Source organism: Lynx canadensis, chromosome A1 (genome assembly GCF_007474595.2).
Source record: "Lynx canadensis isolate LIC74 chromosome A1, mLynCan4.pri.v2, whole genome shotgun sequence".
NCBI classification, from domain to species: Eukaryota; Metazoa; Chordata; class Mammalia; order Carnivora; family Felidae; genus Lynx; species Lynx canadensis.
This window is the reverse complement of record NC_044303.2, coordinates 57,939,595-57,947,236: the sequence shown is the minus strand read 5'-3', so window position 1 is coordinate 57,947,236 and position 7,642 is coordinate 57,939,595. Positions and strand designations below refer to the sequence as shown.

General features: G+C 32.8%; 1 pseudogene; it reads left to right on the top strand.

Annotated features, from left to right (window-relative positions):
• The first annotated feature begins 6,564 nt into the window (after positions 1–6,564).
• On the top strand, positions 6,565–7,393 carry LOC115509004 (annotated as a pseudogene).
• The last annotated feature ends 249 nt before the right edge of the window (positions 7,394–7,642 follow it).

Here is a 7,642-nt window from a genome sequence, read left to right as displayed (position 1 = left end):
ATAAGCAAGTATTTTGAAATATCTTAATTTTAATTTCTAAGAGTATTGATAAATATAGACCATATAAAATATTTGAGGAGATTTTTAATCATTTTTAAAATTATAAGATGGGCTAGGATCAAAAAGGTTGGTACTTGCACTTGTTAACAGAGATCAATATATAAGAATGTTCAAAAAAGGAATTACTATTGTAACAGATTGTAAACAATTAAATACATTTTAAGTAATAAATGGGCAAAAGAATTATGTTGTATTAATTTATGGTATTTATTTTATCATATGACTATTTACAGAAAAATTTAAATTTAATAAACTGTGATCACAATGCAAATCCTCTAACATGAGCTCATATGAAATTTTAGCCCTGCATGGCTATAGGACAGCTCTGATTTTTTTTTTCCTTGAAAGGCATATTTATTTCTCTACTATGTTGGTTCTAGGTTATTCTCTGTCTCCACAACAGAATATGAATCCCTCCTTTAACTTTAAATCTTTCTGATGTTCATGTTGATAAATTTTAGAGTGTAAAGACACTCTCCTTCTATGTTCTCAGTTACTAAGATCTGATTTGTCCTGATCTGATGCTGCTCTGATATTGCACACTTTAGATATTAAAGAATTTCACACTCCCCCACTGAGATTTGGACAAGGTGCTCTTTTCAACCACTTCATAGCTGAGAATGGCTTTTCTTCCTTTTCGTTGAATTGAAGGAGTAACTATAACATTTACAGGGACTTTAAAGATCTTTTGGATAAATATATATAATATATGTAGGTATATTTTCAGGTTTCATTCATATATGTGTGTATTAATATATGAGAACATATGTATATGTGTGTATGACATATACACAAATATATATGTCTATAACATAAGCATATATATATATATATAATAGACATGTATAGAACTGAAAACTGAAAATGTCCTTTTCAATTGTCAAGATATCTTGACTTTCTGTTATATCCACTGTGAACTCTAGACATTATTTAAGTTACAGATTAAAAGGATTTTGCTTTACTGTCATTTAAATTATTTTGAAATATAAAGACAATTCTGTACACTGCATTTAGAAAGAACTTCAAATAAAGTAATTCTATGTCCACTGAAAAAATACAAATAGTATTCTAATTTCGGAACCACTGATTCTTTTTTTAATCATAGGCATTTTATTCCAAATATAGTATAGTCTTATACAGATTTGATTTCAAAATAAGAATGTAATATTAACAAGACATGAGTTGGGTTGCAAAATGACTCATCGAAAAATATTATTGTTGAAAATGAATTTGTTTTTAACAGAAACACTGATAAATGTTCTTTAGATTTTTAACCTTTGATATGCAATATTTTTATAGAAAATTTGTTAATTTTTTATATAAGGAGCATCTTTATAAAATAAAATTCAGCATAATATAATGAGAAATGGAGAAATATAAAGAACATTTAATATGACTTTTTTTATTGAATTCAGAGAGTGCTAGGGACATTCAATCAAATGGTTTTGCATTCTGGTGACATAGCTTTTAAATAAAATTTCAGTGGACATAATAAATATGTTTCTCAACTTTTTCTCTATTTTTTTAAAGTCAGGGAATTTTTAATATTTTATCCATGAATAAAAAATGCATTTTATTTTTTAAATTACACTAAAATCAAACAATCTATTAAGTTCTGATCCTGTCAGTTGGTACTTACTAGACCATGGAAAGGAGAAAACACATCAGAGTCAGGGAAATCACAACTTGAAACATTAACCACAGAATTAGAGCTCAAAAAAGTAGCAATGGCCCCTCTCATGTTTCTCCACAGCTTTTTGACATAATGCCCCAATACTATACCACAGTCAGCCTCAGACTCTAATAATGTTACTAACTGTATTGATTCCTTGACATTTGTAATTTGTTGTGCAAACTATTTGTCTTCTACTCCAAATGCCTTTATATTACCTTATTCCTTTAAAAAAATTTTTCACTTCCTATTTAAGCTTTCTGGTTATAAAAGTAGTGTGTATTCACTATAAGAAAATAAACAAATATTACTATAACCCAACACACAAGGTAAAACCTAAATAAATTATAATGCATATGGCTTCAGGCATAGAATAGAAGGTTTAAGATGAATAGCTCAGGAGCTTGATTCCCTGGTTTCAAACCCTCTCTTTGCTAGTCTTTAATGTGTATTCTAGAACAAGGTCAATAAGCTTTCTGGGTTTCAGTTTCTACGGGAATTAAATGGTACAGATCTCATAGGGCTGATGTAAGACTTAAAATAATTAACAATTTATTAGTAATAGTGACCTCATAAGTCTGAAGATGTCTAAGATTAAATTTATCTGTCGTAAAGATGAAATTAACCTGAGAGTACTATTTAACATCCATTATACATTTGCTTTATAGAGTAGCAGTAAAATGGTGTGCTGTTACCACTCTATCTCATATTATGTATATTTAGCAACTGCTGTTTCATTTAGCATAAACATCTCCCTATACAGTAAATATTTCTCCATGTACAGTAAAAATTGTGGGTAACTTGTTCCGCAAGTGTTCCGCAAGAACAGCAAACCTTTCTAATAAATTTTAACTCGATAAATGAGAGATGTCTTGCAATATAAGTAGTACCTGACACCAAATGTCACATGATCACAACTGAGCCAATGGTTCTTGAAATTTAGTTTGATACACAAGTGCTTTGACTTACAAGCACGTTTCCAGAACGATTTATTCTCCCCAACCAAAGTTTTACTATATTCATAATTATTGCTTTTTTAAAATAAATCTCTACTATCCTATTGTATGAACACAATGTAATTTAATCAAGCAGTCTGACATTTTGGGATATGTATATTGTTTCCATTTTTAGTTTTGGAAAGAAGGTCAAATTTAGCACTCTTATACATATGTTTAATGCTAAGCTGTTTTATTCCTTAAAATGCTTTTCTGGTATCAGAATTACTAGAATTAGAGGTATTTAACTCATTCATTCAAACAATATTTGGTGCATGTCTGTATGGGGCCTGGCATTCATCTCAGAACACTGGCACTTACTGCCAGGTTTCCTGTCCCTGTAGAGATTGTATTCTGTACAGAATAATTTATGTTTTTGATACACAGTGTCAAATTCCCTTATTGACAGAGCTGCTCATCTTCTCCCCAACAATTTATGAAATACTAGTCCTTAAACTTTAGCCAATTGTGAATAATCTAAACAAGTAAGTGGCAATTTAAGAAGCCAACAACAACAACAAAAATAGAAAATGTGCAATTTAACATGAGAAAAATAATATGAAATTTTTTGCTTTACTTCTATTGAGATTTATCTTAAATATATATTTTAATTGAGTGTTAATATTAAATAGCTCCTGCATCTACCAGTATCTCTCAATCATCTATTATCTATCTATCTCTCCCCTGTCCACTTTTCAGTTGTACTATACATAGTGGAGAGTCTAGCTGCCAGTTTGGGTACATGGGATGAAGCGCATTTCTGAACTTCTTGTCATATATAAGTAGGCATATGATAGAGTTCTGGATAACAAGATACAAACTGATTAGATCTTCAAGTGAAAATAATTTCTTAATTTTTTACCTTTACAAGTATTCTATTTGTAATATTCTACTTTATTCCAGTTTCAGACTCCATCTTTTCAGTTTTACCAGTTGTTTTAGTCTGTATTTACTGATGTACAAAACAAGTACTTCTCATGTGTTAATAAAATGCACCAAATGAACCCAGCAATGCTGATTGATCGCACGGTTAGAGTAAGAGCAATTGATTTCAGTCTTGACTACTATTTAGTTGTTATGTGACCTTGGAAAAGTTATTTAACATCTTTGAATTTCAAATTCTTCATCTGTAAAACAGTGATAGTAATAGCCATATCACATATATCATATGATTAATGTCAAGTTGGAAAACAGAAACTATATGTTGAATCCTGAGAATACTGTCTCAATGATTTCTTTCATTATTGTTGTAATTACTACTATTAACCTTTTAACTAGAATGCCCCAAGCTTTTGATCACAAAGCAAAGCCATATTACCTGTCCTTTTTGTGCCTAAATTATGGTGGCCTCAGGAAATTTATTGTTGGAAATTAGACATTCCTTAATGTGTCCTTCCCATTCTTCTGAGAGTTCACAATGAAGTGTCTCATGTATGCTCACAAAAGAAAACAAAAAACAAACAAACAAACAAACAAAACAAAACAAAAAACAAAACAAACCCTGTCACTTATTTGGGAAGACTTCATGGTGCCACTGTTATTGACATAATAGCATTCATGTACAGTCTACTTTTACTGATGATACAAACATTTCTATGTATTCTTGGAATCAAAACATTGATAACTTCTATGGAAAGTTAGGAAAAATGGCCTTATCTCTGATACTCTGCAAAATGTTATCATTGTAGCCCTGCATATAAAAGTTTACACCAAGATACCCTTGCCATATTAGCTCCATAAGTTACCAGCTTTCACCAACATCTTTCCATTAAGTTTTGTTTTGTTTTGTTTTGTTTTGTTTTTTGTTTTCTATCTCTAAACACAGGAACAAACTTTAAATTTAAGCAGGTAAGAATACAGTCATAATAAAACAATCTTCATTGTCTGATATCACACATCTCCTCTACCCACCCAAAAAATAATGGGTATAAAGCAACCCAAAACAACCCCATACTTTATTATTATTATATGATTACTACAACTATTCAGAACGTAAATCAAAAATTGGGAAACAAGAAAATGGGATTCATAAATATTCAAAATAATTGTTGGGCCAGTTAAATACAAGTTAAAATGTGTGTGTGAGAAGCTGGGAAGCCAAAAACATTAAAATTCTACCTGAAATATGCTACTTTCCCTTGTAAAGTAAGAAATACTATCAACAAAAGCATGTTTGAGTTTTATGCTTTGCAAAAATAAGATTTAAAATGTTCTTCATGGTATCCGATAGCACAGAAGCCTAACAATAAAGAGAATTATCATGCCTAAAAATATTCATATTTTTATAATGGGAAAAGGCAGAAAAATTCATCACCTTTATTCTGATTTTGCCATGGTGGCATGCAAGTTAAAGACATATATTCTAACAATAGATTTAAAGTGTTTAGTATGTGTTGATAATACCAGATAACCATTTTCTCTTTTATGCCTTATATTTATGATTATTGTGTTGTGAGCAATGTCTTATCCAAAGAAGAGTTAAATGAATATGAATCAGGAACATAAGTCAGATAACATTCATTTGTATAATTCTGTTAAAGAATAAAAACAATTTCAAATATTACAATAGATGAATACAAACAATTTACATATGACATCGTGCACTTTCTATCATCTTAGAATTTCTAAAATACTTACACTTTCTCATGCTATTATCTCAGTTATTGTAGAAGAGACATGCTATTGACAGGTTTTGGTAATTATTTCCATTTTACATTGAGATAAATTGTGACATTGAAATACCTCATGGATTTTCTTAACAGTATATTATTTCAACGATTTGGACCAATGAAACAATGATGTAGGGATATGACTGAGGTAGTGGTATGAAAGAAATAGACATGAAATAGACAATAATACATGACCCATAGAAAGAATACAGGGTTATTAGTGAGAGTCTCTTGTTTTTAATTTCAGTGATCTATAATGTGTGAAAATAAATCTTTCAGACTCAGCTTTCTCATTAATAAAAGTCAGATAATACACAGTCTCCAATTGGTCTCCTGTGAAGATTTAAAATAAAAATTAAAAAAAAAACAAGAAAAACTATATAAAATTCCATTCAAGTTCTTAGCACATGGTATAAAAGTTCACTCATTAGTTTTCCATTGCCATTTTATTTATGTTAGCCACAACTACATTTATATTAATCACTTTCCCCAGCCCTCCCCACACCTACACCTCCCCACACACACAGTTTATTTGATCTTTTAAATATTACATAAATAATTAAGGTCTCAGAATGCTATCTTTGTTATAAATAGCTTTCTCTTCTGATTTTTTAAAGAAAGCTCTTAAGCTATTAAGTCAAACTTAAATCCATGCTTTTTGAAATGGACATTGTGTCTAATATTTAAATAATAAATACATATGTTTTCATTCCTTCTAGTATAATGGATATTTAATGATGGAGAAATCCAGTTTTGTAATGTTTATTTACTTGAGAGAGAGAGGGAGACTAAGAGAGCAGGCGGAGGAGGGGCAGAGAGAGAGGGAGAGAGAAAAAAACAAGCAGGCTCCACACTGTCAACACACAGCCTAACCCAGGGCTCAACCCCCACCAACCATGAGATCATGACTTGAGCTGAAATCAAAAGTTGGAGTCTTAACTGACTGAGCCAACCAGGTGCCCAGAGAGATCTAATTTAAATACTGTAGAGTGTTGGCAGGGGGGTGGGGGGGTGGGGGGGGCAGGCCCCTTTGACAGGGTAGGTGTGGTCTTCTGTGGCTGGAGGGCAGAGCCTGATGTCCAGCACCTGGGGATGTGGGTCAGGGTGGACATGCACCAGATTTTGAGTGGGGGTCATCAGCTTCCTCTGAAAAAATATTAGGTAAAACATGAAGCAGAATGGTGCAAACGGGAAGAGCATGAGCTCTGACATCAGACAGGAGAACAGAGAACTTCTAGTTGTCCAAGAGAAGTAGTCTGCAGAAATCTTTACCACCTTGGAGTAATAAAGAGAAGAAAGAGGGACATCTGGGTGGCTCAGTAAGTTAAGCGACCCACTTCTACTCAGGTCATGATCTCGTGGTTCATGGGTTCGAGCCCTGCGTCCAGCTCTGTGCTGACAGTTCAAAGCCTGGAGCCTGCTTAGGATTCTGTGTCTTTGTCTCTCTCTACCCCTCCTGCACTTGCTCTCTTTCTCTCTCATCAATAAACATTAAAATTTTTTAATTAAAAAAATAAAGAGAAGATAGAGTATAAATAAAGTATTCTAACCCCATGGGGGAGAAAGTCAACTCCATAAAACTGTGGAGGAAAAAAGAGATGTGTCAAAAGGAATCATCTATAGAAAGAAGATTGCAGTCTGTCAGAATGTGGTTCCAAAAATTTTAAGAAAAGTGACCATTTTAAATGTACCTAGTATCCATTTGCAAGAGGAAACATAGCTCAATCCTCAGGAAAGAAGCATGGCTACATGCAGTCACTGCCCTACGTGGAAGCAATATGCATCTATGAAGGAAGACTGTTTTCTGGGAAATTATGGAAAATCCAGATTGAACAGAGTTAGTTCAAAGAGGCAGGATTTCAATCACAGGGGCTGGCTTTCTCTACTGCATTTTGGAAACTTTTGCCAGCTCATTCTTAAGACAAGGAGCCCAGAAGGGAATTAGAATGATGGAGATGCTGCTAAAGGAACAGTGTAGTGCCCCCTTACCTGAATAACCAATCATCAGGGAGCTGTATTGTGCTACTTTTGCTCCAGAATCACTTCTTGGCCACAACCCATCACTGATGCAGGTTTCAAAATACAAATTTAAGGATGGTGCTGGCAGCTTACAGAAGAGGACATGAAATGGAGCATGCCGCAGACAGAGGCACTCATGGACGTGAGACTTCTAACTGGATTTTTATCACACAGTCTTTTTATGATTACAAATGAAGGAAAAAAAGGAAGAAGAAGGTGACATCTGC